This window comes from Salvelinus namaycush, chromosome 19 (assembly GCF_016432855.1).
Source record: "Salvelinus namaycush isolate Seneca chromosome 19, SaNama_1.0, whole genome shotgun sequence".
Taxonomy (NCBI): Eukaryota; Metazoa; Chordata; class Actinopteri; order Salmoniformes; family Salmonidae; genus Salvelinus; species Salvelinus namaycush.
In genome coordinates this window covers 43,007,156-43,029,299 of record NC_052325.1, presented here as the reverse complement: position 1 = coordinate 43,029,299, position 22,144 = coordinate 43,007,156, and the positions used below count along the sequence as shown (strand labels likewise).

The window sequence follows — 22,144 nt, the reverse complement described above, 5'->3', positions numbered from 1 at the left end:
TGAGGTGCCAAATTGAGTTTATGGTTGTCATAGTTATGAACACAGCAATGAAGTTATGTCAAGCCCAAGGCCTAAGTCATGTTCTGAAAACAGATCTTTAGAGAAAATTCTGAGTAGTAAAAATGATTAAATATTGTTGTCCTATTCACATAGAATAGTTACACGGAACTGGTCTCTCCATATAGGTCAGGGTGAAAATAAATACATTTCAGCCCCACAGGGTTGGAGTGGGGTGGGATGTTTATTGTCGCTAAGGACATATGCGAGACCGGAAGGTCATCCATAGTCTAATCACCAGATCGATCGACAGGCCTCCTGTCATTATGGTTATAGCAAAATACCTAATGTACAAAAACCAACAAATCAAAGCACCAATCATTATGGGTTCCAATCCAACTAGACACCTTCAAATGAGAAAATAGCAAACAGACGAGGTCAAAAAATGTACCCCTAAAAATACCCGATGGGGTTTTTCTCTGCCCCTGGGCGAAACTGGTCTCATATTAATAAAAAATTAGTGTTGCACGGTATACCAAAACTTCGGTACTTTTTCGATACTAGAACATGAAAAACAGTTCGGTACTAAAATTATTGTTACTTTCGGTACTTCTGTCAAATGTGTCTCACGGATCAAGCCAGCCGATGTCCCCCTTTATTATAGCGCGCACTGTGCCTGCTCCACTTACTCATTACTAGCCTGCACTGGGAGTCTGGGCTGCATCATGTTAACTACCCACTCATGGAGCACAGAAGTTATCACACTCTACAGCATGTAGAAATGTTGAAACTGTTAATTACTGTTCGCAAAACAATGTCCATACAGGCTAGAACACTTTACACTGCCTCCAGCTTTGTAGGCCAACTTTCCTTGCCAGCTGACAGCTGAAGCTAACATCAATTAACTGGCCTACTACTTTGTTTGTGATGCAAACCGTAATGAAAATATGCTAATTTCAAAGCTGATTGCAACCGAAAACGTTATTTATTCACTCTCTCATGTCTCTCTCAAAGATCTATTACCTCAGCGAACTGACTGTGCTCCGACAGGCAGCCCCCCCTCTTGCCTCGTGAATGACATCATTACTGGTTATAGAGAAAGCTTGTTTAATAAAAACGCGAACGTCCCACCGGCCAATAGCCAGGGAAAATACAGCGAGCCATATTCAAATAACATGATATAAAAATCAAACTTTCATTAAATCACACATGTAAGACACCAAATTAAAGCTACACTCGTTGTGAATCCAGCCAACATGTCAGATTTCAAAAAAGCTTTTCGGCGAAAGCATAAGATGCTATTATCTGATGACAGCACATCAGTAAACAAACAGAGTAGCATATTTCAACACTGCAAGCACGACACAAAACGCAGAAATAAAATATAAATCATGCCTTACCTTTGACGAAATTCTTTTGTTGGCACTCCAATATGTCCCATAAACATCACAAATGGTCCTTTTGTTCGATTAATTCCGTCTATATATATCCAAAATGTCAATTTATTTGGACCGTTTCATCCAGAAAAACACAGCTTCCAACTTTCGCCAAGTCACTACAAAATATATCAAAAGTTACATGTAAATTTACCAAAACATTTCAAACTACTTTTGTCATACAACGTTAGGTATTTTTAAACGTTAATAATCGATCAATTTGAAGACGGGATGATCTGTGTTCAATACAAAACCAAACTGACGCAACTTTTTTCATAACGTGACTCTCTCCAAACATTTACTTCATGTGACCCTCATTTACGATAGCCCTACTTCTTCAGTACACAAAGGAATAACCTCAACCGATTTCCAAGGACTGGTGACATCCAGTGGAAGCGGTAGGAACTGCAAGCAAGTCCTTTAAAAATCTGGTGTCTCTAAAAAAACTAACTGAAAAGACAGGGACATCAAAAAAATACAAATTCTGAATGGTTTGTCCTCAGGGTTTTGCCTGCTACATAAGTTATGTTATTCTCACAGACATGATTCAAACAGTTTTAGAAACTTCAGAGTGTTTTCTATCCGAATCTACTAATAATATGCATATCTTATATTCTGGGGATGAGTAGCAAGCAGTTGAATTTTGGCATGTTATTTTTCCCGAAAGTGAAAAAGCTGCCCCCTGCCCTCAAGAAGTTAACTAGGCAAGTCAGTTAAGAACACATTTTTATTTTCAATGACGGCCTAGGAACGGTTAACTGCCTCGTTCAGGGGCAGAACGACAGATTTTTACCTTGTCAGCTCGGGGGATTCAATCTTGCAACCTTACAGTTAACTAGTCCAATGCTCTAACCACCTGATTGCATTGCACTCCACGAGGAGCCTGCCTGTTACGCGAATGCAGTAATAAGCCAAGGTAAGTTGCTAGCTAGCATTAAACTTATCTTATAAAAAACAATCAATCAATCATAATCCCTAGTTAACTACACATGGTTGATGATATTACTAGTTCATCTAACGTGTCCTGCGTTGCATATAATCGATGCGGTGCGTATCGTTGCTCCAATGTGTACCTAACCATAAACATCAATGCCTTTCTTAAAATCAATACACAGAAGTATATATTTTTAAACCTGCATATTTAGCTGAAATAAATCCAGGTTAGCAGGCAATATTAACCAGGTGAAATTGTGTCACTTCTCTTGCGTTCATTGCACGCAGAGTCAGTGTATATGCAACAGTTTGGGCCGCCTAATTTGCCAGAATTTTACGTAATTATGACATAACATTGACGGTTGTGCAATGTAACGGGAATATTTAGACTTATGGATGCCACCCGTTAGATAAAATATGGAACGGTTCCGTATTTCACTGAAAGAATAAACGTCTTGTTTTCGAGATGATAGTTTCCGGATTCATATTAATGACCTAAGGCTCGTATTTCTGTGTGTTATTATGTTTTAACTAAGTCTATGATTTGATAGAGCAGTCTGATTGAGCGGTGGTAGGCAGCAGCAGGCTCGTAAGCATTCATTCAAACAGCACTTCCGTGCTTTTTTCCAGCAGCTCTTCGTTGTGCTTCAAGCATTGCGCTGTTTATGACTTCAAGCCTATCAACTCTCGAGATTAGGCTGGTGTAACCGATGTGAAATGGCTAGCTAGTTAGCGGGGTGCGCGCTAATAGCGTTTCAAACGTCACTCGCTCTGAGACTTGGAGTAGTTGTTCCCCTTGCTCTGCATGGGTAACGCTGCTTCGAGGGTGGCTGTTGTCGATGTGTTCCTGGTTCGAGCCCAGGTAGGAGCGAGGAGAGGGACGGAAGCTATACTGTTACACTGGCAATACTAAAGTGCCTATAAGAACATCCAATAGTCAAAGGTTAATGAAATACAAATGGTATAGAGAGAAATAGTCCTATAATTCCTATAATAAATAACTACAACCTAAAACTTCTTACCTGGGAATATTGAAGACTCATGTTAAAAGGAACCACCAGCTTTCATATGTTCTCATGTTCTGAGCAAGGAACTTAAACGTTAGCTTTCTTACATGGCACATATTGCACTTTTACTTTCTTCTCCAACACTTTGTTTTTGCATTATTTAAACCAAATTGAACATGTTTCATTATTTATTTGAGGCTAAATAGATTTTATTGATGTATTATATTAAGTTAAAATAAGTGTTCATTCAGAATTGTAGTAATTGTTATTATTACAAATAAATAAATAAAATAAAAATCGGCATCAGCTTTTTTTGGTCCTCCAATAATCAGTATCGTATCGGCTTTGAAAAATCATAATCGGTCGACCTCTACTCCATATATATAACCTCCCAGTAATTTATTGGGTATAAAACCACCAACGTTTCGGCATCATAGCCCCCTAGACCACCATAGCCCCTGTGCCCAAGAACACTAAGGTAACCTGCCTAAATGACTACCGACCCGTAGCCATGAAGTGCTTTGAAAGGCTGGTCATGGCTCACAACACCATTATCCCAGTAACCCTAGACCCACTCCAATTTGCATACCGCCCCAACAGATCCTCAGATGATGCAATGTCTATTGCACTTCACACTGCCCTTTCCGACCTGGACAAAAGGAACACCTATGTGAGAATGCTATTCATTGACTAAAGCTCAGCGTTCAACACCATAGTGCACTCCAAGCTCATCACTAAGCTAAGGACCCTGAGACTAAACACCCCCCTCTGCAACCGGATCCTGGACTTCCTGACAACACATCCTCCACACTAATCCGCAACACGGGGGCCCCTCATGGGTGCATGCTCAGTCCCCTCCTGTACTTCCTGTTCACTCATGATTGCATGGCCAGGCACGACTCCAAAACCATCATTAAGTTTGTCGAAGACACAACAGTGGTAGGCCTGATCACCTTCAACAATGAGACAGCCTATAGGGAGGAGGTCAGAGACCTGGCCGTGTGGTGCCAGGATAACAACCTCTCCCTCAACGTGATCAAGACAAAGGAGCTGATTGTGGACTACAGGAAAAGGAGCAGGTTGAGAGCTTCAAGTTCCTTGGTGTCCACGTCACCAACAAACTATCATGGTCTAAACACACCAAGACAGTCGTGAAGAGGGCACGACAAAGCCTATTCCCCCTCAGGAGACTGAAAAGATTTGGCATGGGTCCTGTAATGCTCAAAAAGTTCTACAGCTGCACCATCAAGAGCATCCTGACTGGTTGCATCACTGGTTGGTATGGCAACTGCCTCCAACCGCAAGGCACTACAGAGGGTAGTGTGTACGGCCCAGTACATCACTGGGGCCAAGCTTCCTGCCATCCAGGACCTCTATACCAGAAGGTGTCAGAGGAAGGCCCTAAAAATTGTCAAAGACTCCAGCCATCCTAATCATAGACTGTTCTCTCTGCTACTGCGTGGCAAGTGGTACCAGAGCGCCAAGTCTAGGTCCGAAAGGCTTCTTAACAGCTTCTACCCCCAAGCCATAAGACTCCTGAACAGCTAATCAAATGGCTACACAGACTATTTGCATTGTCCCCCCCCCCCCCCCCACCCCACCTCTTTTACGCTGCTGCTACTCTGTTTATTATCTATGCATAGTCACTTTAACCTTACCTACATGTACATATTACCTCAATTACCTCGACTAACCTGTGCCACCGCACATCGACTCTGTACCGGTACCCTCTGTATATAGCATCATTACTGTTATTTTACTGCTGCTCTTTAATGATTTGTTATTTTTATTAAAACTGCATTGTTGGTTAAGGGCTTGTAAGTAAGCATTTCACTGTAAGGTTTATTACACCTGTTGTATTTGGCACATGTGACAAATAACATTTGATTTGATCAAATTTGATTTGAACAAACAGAGTTGCACACTCCATATATAATAACCTCCCAGTAATTTATTGAGTCAAAAAACACCAACCTTTTGCTTCTTCAGGGTAATGCTTGAATCAGATTATGTAGACAAACAGTGCAATTAGTGCAACCAATGACAATAGTGAGGGGGGGGGGGGGGTGTCGTAATTGGTAGGTTGATCAGAATTAATTGAGCTAAACTGTTAAAAGACAATAGCCCACAGCATACTGATTATATTATGTTATGTTATTATTAGCATAACATTAGCATCAACATACATTATTGTGTCATTTAATTTCACCTATATATTTAAATATTTCCAATATCATTTTTTTTATTACATGTAATCTTTTGGTTCAACCATGATCAGTACAATAAAATAAATAAGTCCCAAATAGCCAAAACAAACTTAATAACTCAACGCATGCACGCACTCCTATTGAATATGCATTCACCTGTATTGTGAATAGGCCTAGGCTACATCTTGATTTACCCAGTTTATCAATAGATATTTACCATTCAAAATAAATTATCACCATTATGTTGTTATGTAGTTAGATTGGTAGTCAAATTGATTGTATAATTGGTTCATTAATGCATACACGGCAGTCTCTGAAAAATGTACGGTAAAAAAATTGAACGTAATGATATTGAACTCAAAAGATACCTAACGATTGAACAGAGCAGTAGCCGAGTTTATCTGTCTGGATCAAGTGCCATTCTGAGACTTTGGCTAATATGCCTTATTTTGTTGTGGTATCGTTTTGGTATCGAGTATAGTGATCATATAGAGTATTGTGATACTAAACCTGGTATCGAAGTAAAAACTCTGGTGACAACATTACTACAATATCTAATGATGAGCATGACTCGGGTCCAATGCGATTATCAGCAAGCTCTGCTGTGATATGACAGTCAAGGATGGGAGAGTGGAGGGGGCCAAAGGCATTTTTGGGTCCAGGCTTAAACATATCGGTGACCCCATTCCCCCAATCTCTGAAACGCTACGGCAAAACAAAGCTGCCAGGATGTTTGTTGAAAGTCAACATTGACGACGCGTTCATGTGTGAACATTTTGCCTCATTGTGGCTGAACCATGTGGCTGCAACATCTGTAACGTTGTGCTTGCCATGAGCTTCTCGCTACTGGTGCTGTAGATCTACAAAGGGCCTGCCTCAGAGAAGGGTGTGGTAAGAGTAGCATGAGAGAAGACAGTGGGGCTTTCTGTGGTCACCAAACCTGTTTGCCTTGTGATGGTCAAGGCAACAAAAGAAATAGATGCACATTTTCCCCCAGAGATTGAATGAAAACACAGCGAAAGTGTAAAGGTTTATTGAAAAGAATGTGAGAAGGTTTGTCAACAGTCAGTAGGAAATCACGGTTCTCGTCGCTCTCTGGCTTTCTTGAAAATACTGTATATAGCCTGACTAATGGAATTGAATGAGGACAAGGTCAATCAGTGTCCTTTTATGGTTGAACAGCATTGCCAGGTCACCATAAGGCTGCTAATATAGTAATGACACCATTGTCCTCTGGGGACGTATGGAGAGTGGACGGGGGATGGAAAGCACTAGGGTCCGGAGAGGGGGCGAGTGAATGAATGACGGCTGAGGTAATGTGCTTGCACAGTGGGGGCGGCTCAAGCCGATCAGCCACTAAGGGGTTAACGAAGTCCCTCACTCTTTGTGGTGATGGTGAGCAGCCATTCCTTTGCCTACGTCGGCTTCCCTTTTGCTGCGACACCCTAATAACCGAGGCAGAGTGGAAGCTAAATTAAATGAGCAAGGTTATGCACAGCACCGGTTTGGCAAGGTATACCCCTCTACGCATGGAAAACTATACCTGTCAGCATAGCAATTATCACCGGGCTGCACTAATGGTTTATTAGTCGTAAGTACAGGATACACATGGTTTACACTGTCCCAACGAAATTCTTACTTGCAGGTTCCTCCTCAACAATGAAACAATAAGAAATAATAAACAAAATGAAATGGCACAATATAATAGACATCTTAGCATAAGTATAATACAGGAAGGCACAATTTATAGCACAATATTTGTTTTCATATCTATTCAGGGGAGGGGGAATGAGAGGGGCAAGTGTTTACATTGTGCATTGTAAGCAATAAAAAAAGTAAATACTTTTAGAAGCAGTTCTGATGTGTGTGTAGCATGAATGTGTACATTTTTTAAAAGTTATTTGTAAAGAATTCATGAAAAATAAAAAGCATATATGTGACCCATTTCAAGAAACTGTCGCACGTCACTACTTCAGAGGAGAGGCATTTGAACTTTAAAAATGTTTTTTAAATCAAAATACGTTTTTTGCCAGAAATGCCTTCTGGAACATGTGAACTTTCATATGCCTCAATAAAAACTTGTATGTCATCTGTAAATACAAATAAAATGGTTAAATAATGAGCGTAGTTGGTTTAGGCATGGAAAAATACAGGAACCTTCCCACTAGCCATGATTGGCTGAGATAATGGATGGGCTGGAAATGCCCGAGAGATGAGTTCGGATTGATCTCCAATGTAGCACGCTTCTGTCTATAACATGAACTGCTAAGTACGTGTAGATAATCTTGTCTACCGTGGCTTTTTTTTAAGATATCATGAAGAACTGAAAACGTTTTGCTATTGCTCTCAACATTGCGGCCCTGAAGTTAATACTGCCCTACCAAGCAAAAAGGCAGTAACTGCTAATTTGGTAGAAAATGAGATAGTCATATACAGCTGAAGTCGGAAGTTTACATACACTTTGGTTGGAGTCATTAAAACTCGTTTTTCTACCACTCCACAAATTTCTTGTCAGCAAACTATAGTTTTGGCAAGTCGGTTAGGACATCTACTTTGTGCATGACACAAGTCATTTTTCCAACAACTGTTTACAGACAGATTATGTCACTGGGTCAGAAGTTTCAGAAGTCAGAAGTTTACATACATTAAGTTGACTGCGCCTTTAAACAGCTTGGAAAATTCATGAAAATTATGTCATGGCTTTAGAAGCTTCTGATAGGCTAATTGACATCATTTGAGTCATTTGGAGGTGTACCTGTGGATGTATTTTAAGGCCTACCTTCAAACTCAGTGCCTCTTTGCTTGACATCATGGGATAATCAAAAGAAATCAGCCAAGACCTCAGAGAAAAAAGTGTAGACCTTCATCCTTGGGAGCAATTTCCAAACGCATGGTGTTTATACTTGTGTACTATTGTTAGCGTACAAACAATAATACGCAAGTATAAACACCATGGGACCACGCAGCCGTCATAACGCCCAAGAAGGAGACGCGTTCTGTCTCTTAGAGATGAACGTACTTCTGCGAAAAGTGCAAATCAATCCCAGAACAACAGCAAAGGACCTTGTGAAGATGCTGGAGGAAACAGGTACGAAAGTATCTATATCCACAGTAAAACAAGTCCTATATCGACATAACCTGATAGGCCGCTCAGCAAGGAAGAAGCCACTGCTCCAAACCCGCCATAAAAGAAAGCCAGACTACGGTTTGCAACTGCACATGGGGAAAAATATCCTACTTTTTGGAGCAATGTCCTCTGGTCTAATGAAACAAAAATAGAACCGTTTGGCCATAATGACCATCGTTAGGTTTGGAGGGAAAAGGGGGAGGCTTGCAAGCCGAAGAACACCCTCCCAACCGTGAAGCACGAGGATGGCAGCATCATGTTGTGGGGGTGCTTTGCTGCAGGAGGGACTGGTGCACTTCACAAAATAGATGGCATCATGAGGCAGGAAAATTATGTGGATATATTGAAGCAACATCTCAAGACATCAGTCAGGAAGTTCAAGCTTGGTCATAAATGGGTCTTCCAAAAGGACAATGACCCCAAGCATACTTTCAAAGTTGTGGCAAAATGGTTTAAAGACAACAAAGTTAAGGTATTGGAGTGGCCATCACAAAGCCCTGACCTCAACCCTATAGAAAATTTGTGGGCAGAACTGAAAAAGCGTGTGCGAGCAAGGAGGCCTTCAAACCTGACTCAGTTACACCAGCTCTGTCAGGAGGAATGGGCCAAAATTCACCCAACTTATTGTGGGAAGCTTGTGGAAGGCTACCCGAAACGTTTGACTCAAATTAAACAATTTAAAGGCAATACTATCAAATACTAATTGTGTGTATGTAAACTTCTGACCCACTGGGAATGTGATGAAAGAAATAAAAGTTGAAATAAATCATTCTCTCTGCAATCATTCTGACATTTCACATTCTTAAAATAAAGTGGTGATCCTAACTGACCTAAGACTGGGAATTTTTACTAGGACTAAATGTCAGGAATTGTGAAAAACTGAGTTTAAATGTGTTTGGCTAAGGTGTATGTAAACTTCCGACTTCAACTGTACATGCTTAACCATGTGGACAAGTATCCTGCCTCTTGTATTGTGTTTTGGAGAAAATGGGGGTCATGTTAGCAGTAAATGCATAAAGTTACTGTAAAACCAAGGTAAATAAAAGCCATTTTTCTCAGCGGTTCCATGCTATGAGCAGCTACTGCCTTTTTGCTTGGTAGGGCAGAATAGCTCCATCGACAAAGCTCAGTGGGAAAACGTTGTGATGGACTCCTTTCTGGAGGATAATTGTGCCATGCTGACTATTTCTGACTTTGAGAATGAATTGGACAATGAGGGAATCCCTGATTTAGGAAAAAACATTTTAAATGAACCAGACATTGTGGAGTCTTCTGATGAATGTCATGGAGAAGAAACGGTGTTGTTGTCATGGAAGAATTTGACCGAGTTTTGAAGTCAGTGGAATGCCCGGTGAAAGCAGAGAGATGATTGCCAAATGCGGAGAGATTCCAAAAAGAGAACACAGAAAGAAGGCTGTTGTATAAAACACCTATCTCCAGATTACATCTTCAAACTAAGGGCAACCATGGTATCCATGATACAGGGAGAAGCGGTCATCCATGTATACGGATAAGAGTCTAGCTACATTTTCAGATATTATAGGTCTCTAATTTAGTCAGAAAGTCGGTTTAATTGCAAGTTAAAGCGTAATGTTAGCTAGCTAGCTGGTGTTAGCTGGTATTTGGTATTTTATTAGGATCCCCATTAGCTGTTGCAAAAGCAGCAGCTACTCTTCCTGGGGTCCACACAAAACATGAAACATAATACAGAATGACATAATACAGAACATCAATAGACAAGAACAGCTCTAGGACAGAACTACATACATTGTTTTTAAAGGCACACGTAGCCTACATATCAATGCGTACACACAAACTATCTAGGTCAAATAGGGCAAGGTGTTGCTTTATCTGTTTTTTTAAAACCAGGTTTTCTGCTCTCTGCTACCACACGGCAAGCGGTACCGGAGCGCCAAGTCTAGGTCCAAGAGGCTTCTAAACTAGAGGATGGCCGATTAATTAGGGCTGATTTCAAGTTTTCAAAACAAATCGGTAATCTGCATTTGTATACGCCGATTATGGCCGATTACATTGCAATCCATGAGGAAACTGCGTGGCAGGCTTGACCACCTGTTACACGAGTGCAGCAAGGAGCCAAGGTAAGTTTCTAGCTAGCATTATACTTATCTTATAAAATCAATCTTCACATAATCACTAGTTAACTACACATGGTTGATGATATTACTAGGTTAACTAGCTTGTCCTGCGTTGCATATAATCAATGCGATGGCTGTTAATTTATCATCGAATCACAGATAGCTAGCTCTGAATCCACATCATGGCAGAGGTTGAAAAGCCATAGCACATAAGTTTTTTCAACAACAGGTTATGGTCAATAATATCAAAAGCTGGACTGACATCTAACAGTACAGCTCCCACAATCTTATTATCGATTTCTTTCAAGCAATCATCAGTCATTTGTGTCAGTGCAGTACATGTTGAGTGCCCTTCTCTATAAGCATGCTGAAAGTCTGTTGTTAATTTGTTTGCAGAGAAATAGCATTGTATTTGGTCAAACACAATTTTTTCCAACAGTTTGCTAAGAGCTAGCAGCAAGATTATAGGTCTGCTGTTAGAACCAGTAAAGGCCACTTTACCACTCTTGGGTAGCGGAATTACTTTGACTTCCCTCCAGGCCTGAGGACAAAGACTTTCCTCTAGGCTCAAATATGACAGATAGGAGTGGCTATAGAGTCAGCTACCATCCTCAGTAGCGTTCCATCTAAATTGTCAATGCCATCTAAATTGTCATTATTGATCGATAACAATACTCTTCCACCTCTCCCACACTAACTTTACAAAATTCTAACTTGCAATGCTTTTCTTTCATTATTAGTTTTTTTATGCATGAATACAATTGCTCACTGTTCATTGTTGGCATTTCCTGCCTAGGTTTGCCCACTTTGCCAATTAAATAATCATTAAAATAATTGGTGACATCAAATGGTTTTGTGATGAATAAGCCATCTGATTCAATGAAAAGATGGAGTTGAATTTGTCTTTCTGCCCATAATTTAATTGAAAGTACTCTAAAGTGTTTTCCCATCATTGATCTTGGCTTCATAATAAAGGTTCTTCTTCTTTTTGTTGAGTTTAGTCCATAATTTCTCAATTTGCATTAAGTAAGCCAGTCAGATGTGCAGCCAGACTTATTAGCCACTCCTTTTGCCCAATCTCTTTCAACCATACAGTTTTTCAATTCCTCATCAATCCATGGAGCCTTTTGTTTAGACATGTAGCTAGCTAGCTAAACAATTAACCAGCTGGCTGGCTCGCTAGCTAACATTCTGTGTAGGAGCTCTAGAAAGAGGCCCGAGTTCCCAAATTGGAATTACGAGTTGGAAGACCGTTCAAATTGATTTTCCCCTTTCAGTTTTTTGTTGTTGTTTTAAACGCGGCATTAGAGTTGGGATTATGATTAATTGTTTAGCTAGCTAGCTACATGTCTAAACAAAAAACTCCACTATGCAAGTCACCATTTCACTGCACTGTTTACACCTTCTGTATCCTGTGCATGTGACAAAAAAACAGATTTTTATATAGTGAGTGTTTACCTAATGTGAAGAACAACATGACCTGCACCAAAGTCAGATTAGGCCAAGGACTAAATAAAGTTTAAATTCACTACTACTTTCACCACCTTTAGTCTTGAAATCTTTGGTTGTTTACTACACTGTGAATCCTTAAAGAGATTGGTGGGGCTAAGGCTTAAGATGGTGTGAACGATGCTGAATGGGTATAGACAAAGGGTGTAGGAATAGGTGAAAAGGTTATAAAAATTTTTTTTAAAAAGCTCTCCAGCAGGTACACCAAAACATTCAAGGCCCATTTTCTCAAAAGTGGGGTTACAAGTTTTTCAACTTTCAAAGCAGAATTACTTTCTCAATGTTCCTCCACTGCAGTGTATGATATACCATTTTCTAGCTCTGAGTCTACTTTTATTCAATGTAAATTTTGATACAAAGGACCAAATCCAGGCGGTGGGTCACATATCTTGATTAGATAAGTATTCAACCCCCTGAGCCAATACATGTTAGAGTCACCTTTGGCAGCGATTACAGCTGTGAGTCTTCCTGAGTAAGTCTCTAAGGGCTTTCCACAACTGGATAGTGCAACACCCATTATTGTTTTCAAAATTCTTCAAGCTCTGTCAAATTGGTTGTCAGGTCCTGCCAAAGATTTTCACGCAGATTTAAAACTGTAACTTGGCCACTCAAGAACATTTACTGTCTTCTTGGTAAGCAACCCCAGTGTTGATTTGGCCTTGTATTTCAGGTTATTGTCCAGCTGAAAGGTGCATTCATCTCCCAGTGTCTGGTGGAGAGCAGAATGAAACAGGTTTTCCTCTAGGATTTTGCTTGTGCTTAGCTCCATTCCGTTTATTTTTTAGCCTGAAAAACTCCACAGTCCTTAACAATTACAAGCATACCCATAACATGATGCAGCCACCACTATGCTTGAACATATGGAGAGTGGTACTCAGTAATGTGTTGTATTGGATTTTCCGCAAAAATAACACTTTGCATTCAGGACAAGTTAACCATATTTTTTGCAGTATTACTTAAGTGCGTTGTTGCAAACAGGATACACGTTTTGGAATATTTTATTCTGTACAGGCTTCCTTCTTTACATTCTGTCAATTAGGTTAGTATTGTGGAGTAACTACAATGTTGTTGATACATCCTCAGTTTTCTCCAATCTAAGCCATAAAACTCTGTTTTAAAGTCACCACTGGCCTCATGGGGAAATCAAATTTTATTTGTCACATGCGCCGAATACAACAGGTTGACTTACTCTCCGGCAACTGAGTTAAGAAGGACGCCTGTATCTTTGTAGTTACTAGGTGCATTGATACACCACCCAAATTGTAAATAATAACTTCACCATGCTCAAAATGGATATTCAATGTAGGGATGTCCTACATCGACCAAGAGTTGTCTGTTCTTTCAACCAATCGATTGGTCTACATTTCTAAATGTGTATTTTTCCATATATACAGTAGATACACCCTATGTGTTTTAATAAAATCAACTATATGCACTGAGCTTGTCTGATGCTTTAAGCGATCTGTTTGATAATTAAGACACACAAAATGACTAGACTGAATCCGACTGCAATTGATGTGATAGTGCCGGGCCTGGCTCAGACTTGCTGCGCTGTGTTTATAAAAAAGACAGCGAGTGACTGTGTGACTAGCACACGCTGTTTCTCTCTCCTCCCTTCGCAGCGACCACTACAGAATTTGTTTCTGAAGCTGCAACACACAATGCATTCGGAAAGAATTCAAACCCCTTGACTTTTTCAACATTTTGTTACGTTACAGCCTTCTTCTGAAATAGTTTAAATTGTTTTTCCCCCCCTCAATCTACACACAATACCCCATAATTACAAAGCAAAAACAGGTGTAAAATGTTTTGCAAATGTATTAAATATAAAAGACTGAAATATTACATATACATAGGTATACAGACCCTTTACTGAGTGCTTTGTTGAAGCACCTTTGGCAGCGATTACAGCCTCGAGTCTTAGGAGTTTCTCCCATTCTCCTCTGCAGATCATCTCAAGCTCTGTCAGGTTGGATGGGGAGCGTCGCTGCACAGCTATTTTCAGGTCTCTCCAGAGATGTTCGATCGGGTTCAAGTCCGGGCTCTGGCTGGGCCACTCAAGGACATTCAAACACTTGTACCGAAGCCACTCCTGCGTTGTCTTGGCTGTGTGCTTAGGGTCGTTGACCTGTTGGAAGGTGAACCTTCGCCCCAGTTGGAGGTCCTGAACACTCTGGGGCAGATTTTCATCAAGGATCTCTTTGTACTTTTCTCTGTTCATCTTTCCCTCGGTCCTGACTAGTCTCCCAGTCCCTGCCGCTGAAAAACATCCCCACAGCATGATGCTGCCACCACCAAGCTTCACCGTAGGGATGAGCCAGGTTTCCTCCAGACGTGACGCTTGGCATTCTCATCAGACCAGAGAATCTTGTTTCTCATGGTTTGAGAGTCCTTTTGGGTTCTTTTGGCAAACTCCAAGTGGGCTGTCATGTGCCATTTTACTGAAGTATGGCTTCCGTCTGGCCACTCTACCATAAACGCCTAATTGATGGTGTGCTGCAGAGATGGTTGTACTTCTGGAAGGTTCTCCAATCTCCACAGAAGAACTCTGGAGCTCTGTCAGAGTGACCATCGGATTCTTGGTCACCTCCCTGACCAAGGCGCTTCTCCCCCGAATGCTCAGTTTGGTCGGGCGGACAGCTCTAGGAAGAGTCAGTGTTTCCAAACTTCTTCCATTTAAGAATGATGGAGGCCACTGTGTTCTTGGGGACCTTCAATTCTTCCAAATTGTCTTGGTAGCCTTCCCCAGATCTGTGCCAACACAATCCTGTCTCGGCACTCTACAGACAACTCCTTCGACCTCATGGCTTGGTTTTTGCTCTGACATGCACTGTCAACTGTGGGACCTTATATAGACAGGTGTGTGCCTTTCCAAATCATATCAAATCAATTGAATTTACCACAGGTGGACTCAAATGAAGTTGTAGAAACATCTCAAGGATGATCAATGGAAACAGGATGCACCTGAGCTCAATTTCGAGTCTCATAGCAAAGGATCTGAATACTTATGTAAATAAGGTATTTCTGTTTTTTATACATTTGCAAACATTTCTAAAAAACAGTTTTCGATTTGTAATTATGCGGTATTTTGTGTAGATTGATGAGGAACATTTTCTATTTAATCAATTATAGAATAAGGCTGTAACGTAACAAAATGGGAAGGGGTCTGAATACTTTCCAAATACACTAATTACAGCCATTTCTGACTGAAAAGTGATGTTACCGAAATCCCTAATTTGTTTTGCAAAAACATGCCTTGCTCTCTTTACGTGGCACATGTATGCATTGCATGCACGTGACCAATAGGAACTGACCTATAGCCTATCATAGTCACATCAATAAATTGGTTTATATCAGACTCTGAACACCGCAAAAGATGTCAGATCAAGATGGACGCAGAGGACGTGAGAAATAAACTCGAAACAGGAGAATGTTTACTGGTTGCTCAGGAGGTAAAGGGGAAGTCAGATGGGTGGAAAACATTTGACTAGTTGTGGAAAATACTTGAGATCAAGAAAAAGAAGGTAAGAAGCAAGCGCTGCATGCATATTGTGTGTGCCAAACAGGTAATGTTAGATTACAATATAATTTTTCTGACCGTTTGGAACAATGTAAACAACACTAAATACATTATAAGCATACCAGTGTGTCTGTTAAAAAAAAATGTATAAGGTAAAGCCATTATTACAGCAAAGACTAAAAACAGTCACATCCATTTGTGATCCCCGAAATGGAATTGTTTATGCTAATTATTCAATGGTCACTTTGTTATTTTATTTTCAAACTAAAATGCTTGATTGCATTTCAAATCATGAATGACTCGTATGCTGTGTCATGACATGAACGAATAACTGATTGATTGATACAGTAGCCTATATAAGTATTGAAATATAGGCCTAAGTAAGTTACGGTATTAAGACTAATCAGGATGCTCTCTAAGGCCTACAGCTCAGCTCTATGGTGGCTATACAAGGCTGCTATACTAAGCCTACTACTTATAATCACATTACTTATTATTATAATTATAATCATAATAATAGTAACAATAAGAAGGAGCTCAAGGAAAAAGGAGGGTTATTATTATTATTAATATAATTTCTGACAATTTGCAAAAGTGTAAACAACACTAAAAAAATTATAAATCATACCAGAGAGGCTGGTTTGTAAAGATGTTATTACAGCATGGCAAAGATTTTTTTTTTTTTATCAGAATTTGTGAAATTGTTAATCAGACATGTGGTTGCTTGAGATTTGGTGCTTATAGAATCAGTAGGCTATTAAACAAGCAGTCAAACAGGCAACAGAAGCAGGATCGGTCTTATTTCTGTAGATATATATGGATGATTTATAAAGCCAGGCACATTTAACAATTAGGCTATTGATTATAGACCTTATTAAGTTGTGGTTTCCTCTCCTCACTTTTCTTAGACAATTAAGGCAAGGGCTATTTTCTTGTCTGCTAACTCCGCCGCATTGTTCTCTACACCAATATGCTGGTTAACTTTGCTATTATGAACTTAGCAACATGGTCTAGGAAAAGGCATCAATTCAACAGTGCACCGATGTGTTTCAGAACTGCGGACAGCGACCACTATCCAACGTAGAAGAAAGCGCATTTGTTATAAAATAATATTTTTTATTTGTGTTGCACCATTGTTCTTACATAATATAAACATATACAATTTCAGTAGCACATGTCTTAGACTGATGGACTGTGCCATCCCCACAGCCTCCAGAATGGATCAGTCCACTCAGACAGGCATGAATCAGGCAGGTGTCTTGTACACCATGATTTATTTATTTCTTTGCTACTGCTCGACTAAAGGAATCTCCGTCGACCAACAGCCTATCGACCAAACAATCGACCAGTCGACTAAATGGGGTCAGCCCTAATTCAATGTCTGCTTTTTTTGTATTTTGAACCATCTACCAATATGTGCCCTTCTTTGCGAGGCATTGGAAAACCTCCCTGGTCTTTGTGGTTCTTTGTGGTTGAATCTGTGTTTGAAATTCACTGCTCAACTGAGGGACCTTACAGATAATTGTGTGTGTGGGGTACATAGATTCAGTAGTCAGTCAAGTGAATCCATGCAACTTATTATGTGACTTGTTAAGCACATTTTTACCCCAGAACATACATGTATTTAGGCTTGCCATAACAAAGGGTTTGAATACTTATTGACATTTCATTTTTTATTACACTGAATAGAAATAGAAATGTTTCATGAGCTGAAATAAAAGCTCCCCAAAATGTTCCAATATGGACAAAAAGCTTGTTTCTCTTGTATTTTGTGCACAAATTTGTTTACATCCCTGTTAGTGAGAAATTCTCCTTTGCCAAGATAATCCATCCATCTGATAGGTGTGGCATATCAAGAAGTTGATTAAACGGCATGATCATTACACAGGTGCACCTTGTGCTGGGGACAATAAAAGGCCACTCTAAAATGTGCAGTTGTCACACAACACAATGCCAGCACTGTTTCAGCATGACAGTGCCCCGTGCACAAAGCGAGGTCCATACAGTAATGGTTTATTGAGATCGGTGTGGAAGAACTTGACCCCATCAAACACCTTTGGGATGAATTGGAACGCCGACTTCGAGCCAGACCTAATTGCCCAACATCAGTGCCCGACCTCACTAATGCTCTTGTGACTGAATGGAAGCAAGTCCCTGCAGCAATGTTCCAACATCTTGTGGAAAGCCTTCCCAGAAGATTGGAGGCTATTGTAGCAGCATAGGGGAGACCAACTCCATATAAATGTCCACATACTTTTGTATATATAGATGTATGACCAAGGAAGACTCCACCGACGCTACTGAAAAATATCCTAGGGATTCTTATAAGTACTACCGTACTTATAGGATATGTTACTTTATTTGTAACATTATGTGATGATTTCAGAGGTGGCATCCCAGAGTGGTTGGAGAGGGGCGGGGGGGAATTGTTTTTCCTAGGGACCAGAGTTTTCCTGATCTGGTAGGCTACCTGAACAAGGGAAAACTCCGGACCCTAGTTGTAGGGTATGACATACTAATACATCAGATGTAAAAAGGGTTTTATATGGGCTGTGATGGGACCAGATTTTTTCAAATCAGATCACGTTAGTTTTTTCTGGGAGGATGAAAACATTAAAACCCTGTTAAACTGCAGCAACCTTGAATTATATTTTAAAACTAAAATAACAGGGATCCTTTACACATACAAAGAGACAACTGCGTTTGAACAACAGAACTAACGGGGCTGAGCTTGCTTTATGCAGGGTTGCATTGTGTAGGCCTTTGCATCAGTAATTAAAAAGTTACTCACACAGTATGTCATCACTATTGTGTTGATTGATTAACTCTAGGCAATGTTGGATTGAAAAGGTAGGCTAGCCATCCGAAATTATAAACCAAATTTGATCCATTCACATTTTTTCTTAACACAAATAAATACATGACCGCTTCGTTTCCCCAGCGGGATCAGCGGGCATAGGCTTCTTTCTCTAGGCTACCTGCAGCTGTAGTTGTTATCAATAGGCTACAGTTGATCAGACTGTGGCACAGATTAATTGTGCACGAGTTGACAAATCATGAGGCGAATCAGTCTAAACGACAGTACTTTGTCCCTCTTTTCAACACTTTTGTGTCAATATTTTGTTCTTAAACCAAATCAAAAGTGCTGGGGCAAATGAAAGCTTGCCACACGTATGCCTGCGTCCAGGCTGTGCTGATCTGAGATTTAAATCGCCACACAATTCTACAAATGAATAAACATGTCCTATATGTATGATCTACTATCTAGACATGTTCTGATTGTCTCAACATTTTTAGACTACGTCTCGAAATTTCGATACACTATTATTTTTCTTTTTTTTTATTGTGGCGGGAATGACGGTCCATAACTTCAAGCACCCATTAGTACCAAATACAGTATTTAATTCAACAAGAACACCACACATTTCTTGAACCTATACTGTTGCCTAGGCTATACATTATTCATTTACATCAAATGGTTGACCACAACAACGCCCAACCATGCTGTGATTTAACCTAAATAAGTGTCATTTTGAAAACCCATACGGCAGGTTGTTCATCGGCTATAATAGCCTGGCACACAACTTAGCAATGTAACCTACCACATTTCAATTTGGTGCTTTCGTTTTATGCAGGGGAAACTTGGCTCCATTTTGAATCGTATCTAATTTGGTTCAAACGCCATGACTGTGGCTTTTCGAATGCTATCTATTACAGGTCAAAAACTGATCATGGCTTGGTAGCCTACTTTAAATACGAAATCTAGAGAAAATCTAATCTAATTTTTCTCACCAAGCGAACTGTTCAACTGACAGCGCTCAACTGAACAACTAGCCATTCTGTCAACTAATCGTGTAGTTCCCCGCCAAAAGAACGTTACAATGTATCCCGTTCATTAAACTGCGGCTCTGCACATGCGGTCTCCTTGTATCTTCACTGTAGTACACTGTATATTCGCAACTAGCAGACACGACAGCCGAACACAACATGTTAACGTCAATTCAATGTACTAAACAAGGTGCACATTTGTATTAAATAAGGTTGACTACATTTAAGACAGTCCATGTTTGTACGCTGTCAACAAGAACATATTAAATAAACACACCCGGAACCCAAGCATTCCATCCGTCACACTGAGAAGTCGTCAATACTTACAGTAGTGTTGCAATTAAAAGGGAAGCTTTCAGTTCCATGAAAGAGGTGCTCATCCTCCGTTCAATTTAAAAACAAAGAGCGCCTCTTGTATATTTTATGGATTGCAGAATGAATTGGCTTGAAGTCGCCGCTCGTACGGTTGCATGCACACGCCGCAATACAGACAGACTGGCTATGTTACTCTAGCGGCGTCGGTCCTCCGGCGCAAGCAATGGGAAGGATAGATAAACAGGACAGTGTGAATGCAGAAACACGTAATCGGATCTGTCGTGCTGAACTGCGCATGTGCATGCCGTCAAATGAATCGGACGCACAGGGTACGTTCGAGCGGATCACTTTTGTCAAGTCGGTAACCATTGTTCACCGCCTTTCAATGTGTGTTGCATTATGGGGATAAAATGTTCCGACTTGATCCTACATATCGACTGCATGCACTTAACAAACATCATGTGATCAAAGATCATTAAGTGTTGACCACAGTAGACTGCAAGTTTCTGCAGTTGCTCTTCGGCAACTTCATCCTGCAGTCATAGCCTGCTTTGTCGGAGGCTCTATTGCGAAACAATTAGGGTATTTTTGTTTGACCCACGCGAACGTGACCAAAGATGTGACGAACAGGAACCAACTTTGCCGCAATTCAAGTAGACCTATACCCACTGGGCACAGACGTAAATGCAACGTCTATTCCACGTTGGTGACGTGAATAACAACGTTGATTCAACCAGTGTGTGCCCAGTGGATATGTATACATGAATGTGACAGTAGAGGCTCTCTCTCACCAATTGATTTTAGAATGTGCACACATAAATGTTTAGTTTGTAACTGTGAGATATGTTTATTTCCACATTATATAGAACAACTTGGTAACACTTCCTTTTAAGGGGTCCTTTTACAGTGTAATTACATGTGTAGTTATGCTGTAACAAGTATTGTAGTTAACTGTAACAACTCACAGTTACAATGTAATAACAACATGCACCTGGTAGTAATTGCAGTTTGTAATTACAGAAGTGTAACAACAAACGCTTGTCACCATTCTAGTTACAAATGGGCAGGTTTCCACTAAATTCACAAAACTAGTGTTTTGCTTCTTCTCAGTTGCATCAAATCCATTAACAACTGTGCCCTGGGTGTCTGAGAAATTATAGTCTATGCTCAACAGGCTCCAATTACTTAACCATGAATGTGTGGTGTTCAAAATATATCTCTAGCACTTGCCCCCAAAATAAAGTGGATAATCTGGTTTAACTTGGTTGAGTTTACGAAAACAGATTTAATACGAGTCTCATCCCAGATGAGGAATAAGACACTATTTCAAAACACATGTATTGTTTGCCTAAGTACAATGTAATCACTAGTTGTTACGCAGGATTTAGCTAGTTAAAATTAAGTGTATTTTGAGGGGTACTTACTTGTAATTAATGTGTACTTATCCAGTACATTACCCTCCTTACAACCTGGCCCTCAATTTAAAGCTTGTGGAAACGAGATTCAAGTGGGAGATTAAATACACTAGTACATCACAGAGTACCTGTAATATCTGCATAAGTACAATTTAATTACTTGGTGTTACACAGGATTTCACTAGTTATAATGAAGTTGTAATTATAGTCTAGCGATAGCCAGTGGTGGAAAAAGTGCCCAATTGTCATCTTGAGTAAAAGTAAAGATCATCAAAAATGACTGAAGTAGTAGTCACCCAATACAATACTCATTGAGTAAAAGCGTAAAAGTATTCGGTTTTAACTATACTTAATTATCAAAAGAAAAAGTATACATTTCACATTCCTTATATAAAGCAAACCAGATGGCACAATATTATGGCATGCCAGGGGCACACTCCAACACTCAGACATAATTTACAAACAAAGCATTTGTGTTTAGTGAGTCCACCACATCAGATGCAGTAGGGATGACCAGAAGTGTTCTCTTGATAACTGTGTGAATTGAACCATTTTCCTGTCCTGCTAAGCATTCAAAATGTAATGAGTACTTTTGGGTGTCAGGGAAAATGTATTAAGTAAAAAGTACATTATTTTATTTAGAACTGTAGTGGAGGAAAAGTATAAGTAGTAAAGTACAGATACCCCAAAAAACAACTTAAGTATTTAAAGTATTTTTACTTAAACATGCACTCTCAAACTTTTGTATAATTTC

The 22,144-nt window shown here is 40.0% G+C and overlaps 1 protein-coding gene across 1 annotated transcript in view; it reads right to left on the bottom strand.

Moving 5' to 3' along the window:
* Positions 1 to 20,186, bottom strand: part of adarb1b (adenosine deaminase RNA specific B1b) — a 180,163-nt gene extending 159,977 nt beyond the window's left edge. The window contains exon 1 of the mRNA XM_039014175.1: positions 19,988 to 20,186. The gene's annotated coding sequence lies outside the window, so the exon portion shown is untranslated. The remainder of the gene's footprint in view (positions 1 to 19,987) is intronic.
* Positions 20,187 to 22,144: the final 1,958 nt, after the last annotated feature.